The sequence below is a fragment of the Bufo gargarizans genome, chromosome 6, assembly GCF_014858855.1.
Source record: "Bufo gargarizans isolate SCDJY-AF-19 chromosome 6, ASM1485885v1, whole genome shotgun sequence".
Classification (NCBI taxonomy): Eukaryota; Metazoa; Chordata; class Amphibia; order Anura; family Bufonidae; genus Bufo; species Bufo gargarizans.
In genome coordinates this window covers 382,635,884-382,648,583 of record NC_058085.1, presented here as the reverse complement: position 1 = coordinate 382,648,583, position 12,700 = coordinate 382,635,884, and positions in this window count along the sequence as shown.

Genomic DNA, 12,700 nt, shown 5'->3' with positions numbered 1-12,700 from the left:
TACGGGTGAGGAACCCGTCTAGGGACGTCAGGGCAGTCAGGTGCCAGCCGCAAGGTGAGTCAGGGGTCACCACCTTTCCCTCTCCCTTGGGCAGGTCCTTCCCTCTCCCTTGGGCAGGTCCTTCCCTTTTCCCTCCCTTTGCGTGACGCCGGTCATTACACGTCTGTAACGGATCACCTGGCACCCCGACTGAGTACCTCCGTTGCTGGATGCTCCTAGCGTTTCCTTAGGTCTCCAAGCACTCTGGCAGACACCACCAGCACCGAACCGAAGAAGCAAATAAATCCTCTCAAGCATATGAATGCTGTAGACAGTGGAATAGGAAACCATACAAATAGGTTTACGCTCCTAGCAGTCAAACTGGAACATCATACCATAAATCCTCCCCCCAAGAATGAGACGACACTTCACTTTGAGGGTTAAAACAGGAACTCACTGTCCTGGGGCATACAGCTTCTTTTATTCACAATCCACAAACATAGTACTGCCCACAGGGTTTTGAAATACAACCAATCAATCCGTACAATACACACAGACATTCCCACACAAAATCCTCCCCTCTGCCTGTGATATGATTACTGAAAACAATGGGTAATATAATTATCACAGGCAGAGAAATACAGTTTTATAAAACATATCATGGGAACCCCAAAACATGCAATAACCCCATAATAAGTATATCCTCGAAACCGGGGGGTCTGGGTGAACCACATATCCAAAATTCACCCAGATCCGTTCAGTAGTATGGAAGATACAGTTTAATGCAGATTCCGCAGAACATATACAGGCTATATCAAAAATAATTACTATATAATGTAGTGCTTCTCAATTATTTTCTGTCATGCCCCCCCTAGGAAGAAGAAAACATTTTGCGCCCCCCGCGCGACTGTAAATAGTATCATTTGTCTATAAAATTATTATAAGTACAGCCCCCAGTAATAACAGCCCCTCTGTGCCAGTAATAACAGCCCCCCCTTTGCCAGTAATGTTATGGGGGGATCTGTGGATGACGGACACTGTTATGGGGGGATCTGTGGATGACGGACACTGTTATGGGGGGATCTGTGAATGACGGACACTGTTATGGGGGGATCTGTGGATGACGGACACTGTTATGGGGGATCTGTGGATGACGGACACTGTTATGGGGGGATCTGTGGATGACGGACACTGTTATGGGGGGATCTGTGGATGACGGACACTGTTATGGGGGGATCTGTGGATGACGGACACTGTTATGGGGGGATCTGTGGATGACAGACACTTATGGGGGGATCTGTGGATGACGGACACTTATGGGGGGATCTGTGGATGACGGACACTTATGGGAGGATCTGTGGATGACGGACACTTATGGGGGGATCTGTGGATGACGGACACTTATGGGGGGATCTGTGGATGACGGACACTTATGGGGGGATCTGTGGATGACGGACACTTATGGTGGGATCTGTGGATGACGGACCATTATGGTGGGATCTGTGGATGATGGACACTTATGGTGGGATCTGTGGATGACGGACACTTATGGGGGATCTGTGGATGACGGACACTTATGGGGGGATCTGTGGCTGGCACTGTTACAGGGGGATCTGTGGCTGGCATTGTTATATATGTGCCATCCACAGACCCCCCACCCCATAACAGTGCCATCCACATTGCCCCCCCAGCCCATAACAGTGCCATCCATAGACCCCCACCCCTTAACTGTGCCATCCACAGATTCCGTGTGCCCGCCGCCGCCGTTTAAAGTTATTAAACATGCCCCCCTCACTCCTAATAGTACCGTATATCCGAATTTCTTCTGTATAATGCCGGCAGGCGGGCCGGGCGGCCGGCGCGTCCTTCAGTGACGTCACTTGTCTGCGCCGCCTGCTTCATTCATAAAGCAGGCGGTGCAGGCACGTGACATCACTGAGGGACGCGCCGGACGCCCCTGGCCCGCCTGCCGGCATTATACAGAAGAAACGAGAAGCCCTGAACGAGCCCCCCTTTACGGAGCCTGGCGCGCCCCACTATTAGAGAAGCACTGGTATAATGTGTCCCCTGTTGTATAGTTTAAAACTACTGCCCGATGTCTTTGTGCACCAAATACCGCCGAGATGGCACCGTGTAGAAATGTCCAAACGGTGTCTGTGAGTTAAAAATGTCCGCCATCCATTGTTCTCACCATGTGCTTCATCCATTGTTCTCACCATGTGCCTCTGATACATGAAATGGTGGCCATCCAGTAACTCCACAGTATGTCCCCAGATGGTTCTTAAAGGGCCATAATCCAGGGGCAGGAGGCGGACAAACAGCCCCCTCCAAAACACAGTGGCGAAGTGGCTTTCGCCACAACGTCGACGGAGGAAAATTACAGAAGTCAGAGTATGGTTCAAAACTCTGCCAGGATCCCAAAGTGGGAGTGTCCTAGCCCATTTATTTATACCCAATTTAAAAGGGTGTAACTTCTCAAAGTAAAACATGATTGCTTTACAGATATTTCAATAATAGCTTTTGATTGATACACAAATAATACTTCTGATTGGTTAGAACTGAATTCATCTATTGATTGGTTAGTATTTTACAAGTTTTACTTTTCCAAGAATGTGTTTAACTGCTTCAGTTTGTTAGTTTTTTTAGCAAGAAATGCATATTTGCTACTTAGTACTTATCTTAACACACATGGCTAACTCCTATAGTTTTTAGCTTATGTCATCTTCTTGGTTTTTTTTTTCCAATTGTCACCACATTCTATTACGTACACGGAGAAATGAAAAACATCTATGAATATTTTATATCCACTTTCAGAAAAGCTGGATAATTTCCTTAACATTTTGGATAATTTCCTTAACAACTACATATGACTCCTGACATATCCACAATCTAAGAACTAAAATCGCCATAGAGGCATTGTAATTTACATTGGGAGCGACATATCAGTATAGGGACATGATTGTATAAAACTCTCTATCACTCAAATCTTTATTACCCGCAAGCACTGTAAACAGAGCTAATGGTGTAAAACATGATCCCACTCATCACTTGAAGTACAAATGTCGTTGTTGTCATTAGTGCGAATTTGCAATTGCAGTTAGATTATACAAAAGCACTATATCACAAAGCAGCCCTTCTAGATTTGTAGGATGGATCTCTGGTCATCCATGATGTAGCTATCACATAACAAAGGGGCTATACCGCCTCTAAAGCATCACAAGAAACAGCTATGCGAAATGTGATCATTTAAGCCATCAGGGCGCACTGTTCCAAGGCGAAAGGTCCATTGGGCCTCTTTTTGGAGCAGACGTTTGCCCAAATCACCCCCTCTGGGTAATGCTCTGACCACTTCAACACCTTGGAAGCTTAGAGTGGCTGTACCATCCGAGTGACTTTCAGTCATATGACGGGCAATAGGGGTATTTGCCTCTTTACGTATATCCCCAAGGTGCTCCCCTATACGCCGCCTGAACTCTCAGGGTCTTGCCTACATATTGCATACCACATGTACAGGTAGCAAGGTACACCAGTCCCAAGGTCTTACAGTTAATGAATGTTCTAATGTCATAGGACCGGCCTGTAATGTACTTATGAATGTGCTACCTTTTTTGATGGAGCTGCAGGCAATGCACTTGCCACATTTAAATGTGCCCTTTAGCGGGTTCTGTAGCCAATTGCTACTGGCTACAGCCGATTGGAAGAAACTATGTACCAGACGGTCTCTGATGTTGCGGCCTCGTCGATATGTGATAATTGGTCTCTCTCCAACCAAATGTCCAACATCCAGATCAGCACCCAAAATACCCCAGAATTCTGACAGCACTGCCCTCACAGCCTCATGGGAATTGTCAAAGTTGCTTATAATGCGAATTTGTTCAGATGATTCATCCCTTACTCGCGGGTTTAATAAAGATGCTCTATCCTGACTCAGGGCATATTGAGATGCCTGTTTAAGAACTCTGTCAGGATATCCCTGAAATGTAAACCTCTGCCGCAACTCTGCGGCCGCCATCTGGAAATCCCGTAGGGTTGAGCAGTTGCGTCTCAGTCTCAAATACTGACCCTTGGGGATACCACGTCTCAGGGGTGCTGGGTGACAACTCTTCCAACCCAAAAGACTGTAAGTGGCTGTCTTTTTTCGGAATAATTTTGTGCCCAGGATACCACCCTCTCTCCTATAGATGGTCAGATCCAAAAATGTAATGCTCAATGGATGAGTCTCATATGTGAAAAAAAGGCCCCAATTGTTCACATTGAGTTTGGCCACAAATGATGCAAACGTGTTACTGTCCCCCTTCCAGAGAATGAACACGTCATCAATGTATCTGATCCATATTACAATTGATGACGCTTCTTCCCTAAATGTCTCTCCAGTAACCTGCAATCTTACCTGAAGTCCAGTGTGAAGATCCTATGAAGCTGGATGGGAAGAATCTTCATTCCTCTGATCCTGGTCAGGAGACGCCTTCTAGTCATGAGAGAATCAATATCAATGTTCAGTCCATGTCCATTTTACTTTCCAGCCAACAATTTGTTTCTGGTTTATAATCCCTTTTTTTTTTCTTTTTATTCAGAAAGGGAATATGTCATTGCCATCTGGGGTCTGGCTTAATCAGCCCAAGGCGTCAATTCAGAGTCAAACTATTCCTGTCCTTGACAAGGGTATCGGTATTTCTGAAGCCTGCGTTAAAGAGGCTTTGTCTTGTGATTTATCGCCTCTAGGCTTTCATTTTATTAATTAAGAACATATATGGCGTTTAGATTTTATTGAAATGTTGTCACTATTACCGTCTATTAAGGAACATATTGTCCGCACGGATAAAAAGGATGAGAAGATGGATGAGGATAGGAAGTGTAGTCAGCCGTGTTCTTTTAATTTAACTGGCTGCAGGCGGTCTGCATTTATTCAGCGGTACTTGGGGAAAAATTCCCGGAAAAATGTTGCGGTTTATTCCAACGTTTGGACATCATATTGAAGGCATACCATAACTTTGGTGGTATGGCACGAATCCCTTATGATGAACTATTTAGGCAGAAGTTAGCAGTCCATCCATCTTTGAAGAGGGGTGTTAAAGTGTAACCGCCATGTTTTTATTAAAAAAAAATCAATTTTAGCATATGTTTTAGCATATAAGTAATCTTTAGTTTCTTCGCATACCACTGTTTTCTTTGAGTTTTTCCCTTAGTTACAGCTGTTTTAACCTCTACAATATGAGGACCTTCTCAAGATGGCTCCCCTGCCAAAACTGCTTTCCCTCACTTCCCTTACACACTTGCTGAAGCCAGCAGTTCCCTGCCAGCCAATCATATTGGATTACTGAGAGACACACCTCCGCACTCTGAAGCCTAATGCAGGCATGCGGTGTGAAGGACCGCCCCTCCGTCTTCCTGTCTTCTTAGCCAAAGACAGACAAGCCCTAGCAACTGTCTTTTAAGAGGGCAGTGGAAAGGGACAGAGGACATTAATGAAAGCTGTTATTATAAGGCAATTACAGATCTTTTGACAATCTTTGACAGACTAACTCAGGTATACATGCCGAGCTGTAATAAACTGGCAAAAATAATAATAATATGACAGTTACCCTTTAAGGATATCGGCTCGTGGATTAATTTGATGTTACTGCAAAGATCCGCTCCGCTTAAGCAGTCCCCCTCCCCTCAAGGTTTGAGGAAGGGTGTATGTTTTGCGTTCAACGAGAATAACTATAACTGCTCATCAAAAAAATTGTCACTATAAGCATGAGTGTTCCCAGGGCTGGCCTTAGGTGTTCAAGCGCCCTGTGCGAGCTAATCTTGTGCCCCCCCCCCCCCTCCGTTCACCTAAACATACACAAAGAGGAAAACAATAGTTTTTCACACAACCTCGGGCCGGCCTGCTGTAAGAGACCGACTGCGAGCTGTGCAGTGGCGGGTCCAGAGCCTGGTCTCGGGAGGGCCACTTCCAGATTATTTTCTGTCCGCCGCCACAAAACAATGGTGCTCATAGAACAGACTATACAGTGTAGTGGTATACTGTATATTGTGTGGCACAGTGTATGCTATATGTATATAACAAAAATATTTCACATGAAAACTTACAATTACTTGGCTTGGCCCTTGGGATCTCGGACGCCACTTCAATACTTGGCCGGGGGCTCGGCGGAGCTCATGTTGTGTTTTATCCTAATGAGAAAGATTTCATAATAAGGATTTGGAGAATGGGCAGAGGGATAGCAGAGCAGAGAGAGGCTGGTGCTGCTACTAGGGGATCATACCATGGGGGAGTAATAAAGCCCACCATAATTTTCCCCAGTAGAAATAATTCTCCTTATAATGTGGCAGTGCAAAAAATACCCCCTTGTAATGCCCCCAGTTAAGCTAATGTCCCCATAGTGCCCCCATAATGTGCCAGTATAAAATACCCCTATACAGTGCCCCATAGTGCTCCTCTCCCCGCTTCCTTGTAGTGCCCCCCATAATGTACCAGTATAAAATGCCCCAGTAGATGCCCTCAGTGTCCCCCTTAATTTGCAAGTATAAAGTACCCCTTCTTAGTGCCCCCCGTAGATGACCCCATAGTACTCCTCTCCCCCCCTTCCCCATAGTGCCCACCATAATGTGTCCCGGTATAAAATTCTACTGTACAGAGCCCCCATATAAAATACCCCTTCTTTGTGGCCTCAGTAGATGCCCCTATAGTGCCCCCAATAATGTGCCAGTAATAACGGCCCCCCATCATGTGCCAGTAATAACGGCCCCCCATCATGTGCCAGTAATAAGAGTCCCCATCATGTGCCAGTAATAAGAGCCCCCCATCATGTGCCAGTAATAACAGCCCCCCCAATGTGCCAGTAATAACAGCCCCCCCAATGTGCCAGTAATAACAGCCCCCCCAATGTGCCAGTAATAACAGCCCCCCCAATGTGCCAGTAATAACAGCCCCCCCAATGTGCCAGTAATAACAGCCCCCAATGTGCCAGTAATAACAGCCCCCCAATGTGCCAGTAATAACAGCCCCCCAATGTGCCAGTAATAACAGCCCCCCATCATGTGCCAGTAATAACAGCCCCCCATCATGTGCCAGTAATAACAGCCCCCCCATCATGTGCCAGTAATAACAGCCCCCCCATCATGTGCCAGTAAAAACAGCCCCCCAACGTGTCAGTAATAACAGCCCCCCCAATGTGTCAGTAATAACAGCCCCCCAATGTGCCAGTAATAACAGCCCCCCCAATGTGCCAGTAAAAGTATTGCATATATAAAAAAAACAAAAAACACTTATACTTACCTCAGTGTCAGCGATGCGATGCAGGCCTCTTCCGTCCTGTGTCCCGCGCTGTACGGCTCAGGCGGCGCGATGACGTCATTGCGCCGCCTGCGCCGGCCTCTGATAGGCTGCAGGCACTAGGCCGGCAGCCTATCAGAGGAAGGGAAAGGGACACGCCTCTCCCTCCCCTGCCTCAGCACAGCCGTCTGTATCGCTGTCCTGAGGACGGCGATACAGATGACTATGGAGATGAGCGCTTCCACAGTTGTTGAGTGAGCGCTAAGAGCGGTTTCCACTGCTCTTATGAGATCGGCCCGACCTTCCTCTCCCATATAGGATTTGACTGCTAAAATCTCTTGTTTCAGTGATTTCACATACAAGTTCCTGTAGGTAGATGATACCGCTCAAGGAACTGGTTGTGAGAAGTTGCTGAAACAACGGGACCATAGTGCATTTCAACGACACGGATTTAGCCTGTGTCTGAAAGGCATGACGAAGTTGTAAAAATTGATAGAAGGCCGTGTGTGGGAGATCAAATTCAGTTCTCAACTGCTCAAAGGACTTAAAAACATCAGCACTCTGTAGTTGACATAAATATCTCACTCCTTTGCGCTCCCAGGGTGAAAAGCCATCTAACTGGAACAGTTCAGGAAGGTGCGGATTTCTCCAAATAGGGGAAAACTGCGTAAACCCCTTTACTGATAACAGCGCCCAGCATTTTTGCCAAACCTTGTGCATCATAAAAAGTTTGGGGTGCCCCGACAGCTTACCAACAATTCCGCTATTTTCCAATAAAGCCACCGGAGAACTGTGCCCAATAATGTGTGGAACCAATCTAGCTGAGGCAACGTTTCCAGGAGTCCTCCCCCATCCCCTCAACTGTTGCAGCTGGGCCGAGATGTAATAAAGCCATGCATTCGGTACTGATAACCCTCCCTCCTCTTTCCCTCTTTGCAGAGTGTTCAGTCTAATCCGCGCCTTTTTATGGCGCCAAATCAAATCCCTAAACAACCTATCAATTTTTATGAATATCCTGCGAGGAATCCATACCGGAGAATTATGCAGTATATACATGAGTTTGGGCATGAGAATCATTTTAAGAAGGTTACTCCTCCCAATTTCAGAAACCGGCAACTTTCACCAAGCCTTAATTTTATCCAGCATTGCGATTAAGAGCGGCTCCACATTCAGTTTAATATAACTGTTAGGATTTGCTGTAACCATTATCCCCATATATTTGACCTGATGCGCAATTTGCAATGGACAAGAGTTTGGGATAAGAGTTATAGCAGATTCATCTAGCGGTAGGAGAGTGGACTTATCCCAGTTGATACGGAGGCCAGACCTATCACCAAACTCCCGTATAAGTGTCATGACAGGACCTAAAGACTGTTCCACATTACCCAAATAAATTAACATGTCATCAGCGTAAAGGGACACCCTCTCCTCCCAAGTCCCACAGGGAAACCCTACAATCTTATCAGATGAGCGCAACAAGCAGGCAATAGCTGGGGGGATAATGGGCATCCCTGACGGGTTCCTCTTCCCAATCTGAATGACTTCGATGTTCCCTCATTCGCCCGTATCCTAGCCGTGGGGCCATTGTATAACAACTGAACCCAGGAGATAAAGGTCGTCCCAAACCCCATGACTCGCAACACCTCCCACAGATAACACCAGTCAACACTATCAAAGGCTTTAGCCGCGTCCAATGAGAGGATGGCTCGCCCTCTGACAGACTCAACTCTTCTCTGAGTATTAAGAAAAAGGCGTCTAAGATTCACCGAAGTAGATTTGTCAGGCATGAAACCCGCCTGATCACTATGAATAATAGTGGAAATGACGGACTGTAGACGATTCGCTAACACTTTTGCCAGAATCTTAATATCAGAGGTTAACAATGAAATTGGTCTGTACGAGTCAGGGGATCCAGGATCCTTACCAGGCTTGGGCAGGACCACTACAATAGCCTTCTTCATAGAAGCGGGAAGGTTTCCTGTTTGAAGGGAATCATTAAAAACTGACAGTAAGTGGGGCATTAGAACACTACTATACTTTTTAAAAAATTATATCGGTAGTCCATCTATCCCTGGAGCTTTCTCATTGGGAAATGATTGTAAGGCCAATTCCATCTCCTTGAGTGTTAAAGGTCCTTCCAACCATGCTGCACTTGTCGCTGATAGTCTCGGAATTTCAATTTCTGTAAGATAATTAGCTATATTAGTAGAATCCACCTTCAATTTAGACCTATACAAGGATTCATAATAGGTGTGAAAAACTGACAGAATCTCCTCATCCACCGTGGCAAGAGAACCATCTGCCCTCTGGATAGACAAGATTTTGGATGGTCCCTCCTGGGCTCTAATAACCCTTGCCAGTAGTTTACCAGAACTTTCCCCCTCCTCAAAATATTTTTGTTTCACAAAAAACCTGCGATTGTCCGCCGTTTGCAATAAATGCTGCTTCAACCTCGCCTGAGCTGCTATAAGGGAGTCCTCACTTGCCCTGTCAGGTGTATTCATAAACCTTTCCTCCGCCTCAACTACCAAAGCTTGTAGCTGTTTCTGGGCTTCACGAGATTTAGTTTTATGTCTGCTAATTTTCTGAATATAAAGGCCTCTGACGTACGTTTTCCAAGTATCCCACACCACACCCACACTTGCCGACACAACATTTTGCGCAAAGAACTCTTTGAATTCCTCCCCCACGCCATTCTCCCCATCTACCAATTGGGGTTAACCCAAACCCTACCCTACCAAACGGGTTAAGTTTCCACGTCCCGATCCCAGGGAGACGCCTAGTGCCCAGATGCAATTCTATAAAAATCAGGGAATGGTCGGAGAGACTTCTAGGTAAGTATTTAATTTCCGCCACCAGCGACAACACATCAGGTGAACCTATAGCTAAATCAATCCGTGACAGCGAATGGTGAGAGCTAGAAAAACATGAAAACTGACGTACACTCGGATTTCTCACCCGCCAAATGTCATGTAAGTCCAGTTCCCGCAACACACTGGCAAAGTTAGAGTTCCTATTAGCTCCCGACATCCCTCCCCTATCCAGTGTTACTGAAGGGCAAGTATTAAAATCACCTACGATCAGAATAGGGCATTGGGGTAGACCCTCAACATATCTCATAATTTCTTTGATTACCTCACTACTGTAGGGAGGGGGAATGTACACTGCAACTAATATAAAGGACCAATGATAACAGGTACAGTGGAGACAAACATACCGTCCATTATCGTCTATGCGGGACGCATGACATATAATGGCAGAGATTTATGCACTAGAACACTTACACCCCTAGAATGAGAAGAGAATACGGAGTGAAATGCGCAACCAATCCACGGCCTTTGTAGGACCGAAGTAGTGTTGGTAGATAAATGAGTATCTGACAAACAAAATATAGCAGGGTGGAAGTGTTGAAGTGCCATAAACATCGCAGTACGTTTATTTGAATCACCTAAGCATTCCATCCAATTATCTTAAGACTATTTGCCATAGTACCGTACAATGCATTCACCATCCACGCACACCACAGCCATCATAAATGTTAGCGCTTTACTCCTCCTACACCGCCGAAATATTCGGACCCTGCTCCATCGCTTAGTCCACCCCTTCCCAACCCAAAAAACTAACCTCAAAACAAAACAACTAGCGGCAAGGACATGATCCCTACCCTGAACAAACCCACCAGCAGGGCGAAAAAACTTCCCTACGGTCGGCCATACACATGGCGGAATAAGTGCCACAGGAAAACCAATGGAAGAAAGTACACATAGAACAGGTTACCCATGCTGACCTGCCCACATGTAGGTGAATCTGTAGCGTGCTGAACATAATCAAAGTGCATAAACATAGTTAAACATTTTCAGGTGACACCCGCAACTCGTCACCAGAGTGACTTAAGGATCCGCGGATCCATATAAAACTCAGATAGTATAAACAGAAGGTCATAAAAACAGTAGACAGTAATAAGGACCGACAAACACGCAAAGCATTAATATGCAGAACATATCAAACATGTCCCTCCAACACTAGAATAGGCAGGACGCTCATCCCACAGAAGCCGAAGTCTTCAGCAAAGGCTCATTAATGTCAATCCACCGCGCCGCCTCCAGGGGGGTGTCAAAGAAACAAGCTTCTCCATGCGCCACTACGCGGAGCTTGGCCGGATACAACATGGAGTACGGGATTTGTAGATTCCGAAGGCGCCTTTTCACATCCAGGAACTTGACTCTCTTCCGTTGGACCTCTGCAGAGAAGTCTGTATAAATCGCAATTTTGCTCCCATTAATCAACAGCTCCGGATGATCTCTTGCTTTCTTAAGTATATTGTCCCTGTCCCTGAAGTGTAGCAGCTTCATTAGAACTGGACGTGGTGGGGCCCCTGGTGGCGGAGCACAAAACTGCACTCTTTGCGCCCTTTCAATAGCAAACATCCTGGACAACAAGTCCTTGCCAAATTTAATTGTAATCCAATCTTCAAAAAAGGATACTGGATCACGACCTTCAGCTTTCTCGGGGACCCCCACCAACCGGAGATTGTTCCTCCTTGAACGATTCTCTAGATTGTCTGTTTTTGACATCAACAGTGTTACATTATGAATAACCCTGCCCAGATCTCTTTTAACAGGGGACAGTTGATCCTCCACTGTGCTCACTCTGGCTTCAACCTCAGTCATCCTATCAGTGACTTTTTTAAGGTCTTGGCGGAGAAAGGAGACACTTTCTTGCAGGCTTCCCATGTTAGCGGTGAGAAGAGCAAGCGAGCTGTTGCTTTGCTGGACTGCCTTAAAGATATCCTTAAAAGTAGGCTCACCAGTAATTTCATCAGGCTGTCCCATCTGTGTGTGCTGAGGACATAACGATACAGGGCCACTCGGTGGAGCTGTTGGAACAGAGGCTGAAGCTCCAGCCATCTCCTCTGCCTGTGACTGCTCATATTCAAGTCCCAGTGACGGCCAGGCTGAGACTTTCTGCCTCATGGCTGTCTCCCCTGATGTAGTGGTGGACGGTGCAGGCGTCTCAGAGGAAGGTAAGCTTGCGGCGTATTTACCCAGGCGAGCAGCCAGGTCTGCGGCCCGCACCTCCGATGCGGCGCCATCTTGTTTTACCGGCGTGGACGTGCCAGCCTCCCTCAGCTCCCTCTCCTTTCTGCCGGTACGTGTCATGGCATTCTGTATGAGGTCCGTACACTCTCCGGTGCCCCACAGTGAAAGATTGAGCAGCGGCGCTTGCTGCAGAGACAGGATTGCTCAGGATGGCCGACGGCAGGTCAGGAGCTCCCCTCAAGCACGGCCGCTCACATGCCCGACCAGGCCACGCCCCCAAGAAATTTACTTCTAATATTGTGCTCTTAGAATTATTTCCTGTTTTAGTTGCTATAGTAGTTTGGGGTTCATTTTTTAAGAATAAGAGAATTTGTCTTTTCACAGATAATAAAGGTGTGGTTTTTGCCATCAATACACT